This window comes from Magnolia sinica, chromosome 9, assembly GCF_029962835.1.
Source record: "Magnolia sinica isolate HGM2019 chromosome 9, MsV1, whole genome shotgun sequence".
Classification (NCBI taxonomy): Eukaryota; Viridiplantae; Streptophyta; class Magnoliopsida; order Magnoliales; family Magnoliaceae; genus Magnolia; species Magnolia sinica.
In genome coordinates this window covers 69,121,713-69,122,601 of record NC_080581.1, presented here as the reverse complement: position 1 = coordinate 69,122,601, position 889 = coordinate 69,121,713, and positions in this window count along the sequence as shown.

The following is an 889-nucleotide window of genomic DNA, read 5'->3' as shown; positions in this document are numbered from 1 at the left end:
TCAGGGGTTCAGATAGCGTACCTAGATGAGACGTTGCCATGGAAGCCGGATAAGAATACCAGAATTCTTGCAGAGAATAATAGAGAAGATAAAGATAGGATCTTCCTCTCCTTCACACCCTTTCTGCAAATAGTAGATGGGACTCGTATTTTGCCGTGATGTAGGATCGGAGACCCAGCTCTCTTATATGGAGTCTGTGGAGAGAGAGTTTGAAACTCATCACAACTCTCTCTCCCACGCTCCACATTGCAGCATCCTAGTTTAACTCAAATTGCTGTATGCGTAAGACAACTGTAGTATTCTAGCCCTAGTATGCAAAGCTGCGTAGATAGACTGCGCAGCGCATCACCTGAAGTGGGGCCCACTGGTCTACTCAATCATCCTATCCAACTGAATGACAATTCGGACCGTTGGTCAGTAAGGCCCACTAAATAGAGTTCTTACATTCTCCCACTTCGGCTTTATTGAGCAACGTCAATGATAGTCATATAGAATAATTTTGAAAACAAGTTTTGATCTTTTAAGAAAATATCCAAATAGTTAACTAATGAAATAGTTGGACAATATGAGTAATGCTATTCAATCTGGTTCATTAAGACTGTCAGTATCGAAACGCGGTAGTCGTCACAACATTTAATATAGGCGAAGTGAGACTAAGCGTGATCACAAGTACTTTCAATCTTAACGACATAGATCACGAACTAGGAAATGTGGTATAAGGATTACACACTTTAGTGTGATGATATGCACGCCTATCCTTAAGAGGTCCTGAAGCTTTTACATGTCTCCAATGAGACATGACTGAAGTTCTACTTACTCAAAATTTTGCGCATATATATATATATAGAGAGAGAGAGAGAGAGAGAAAGAGAAGCAAAAATGAATCTTT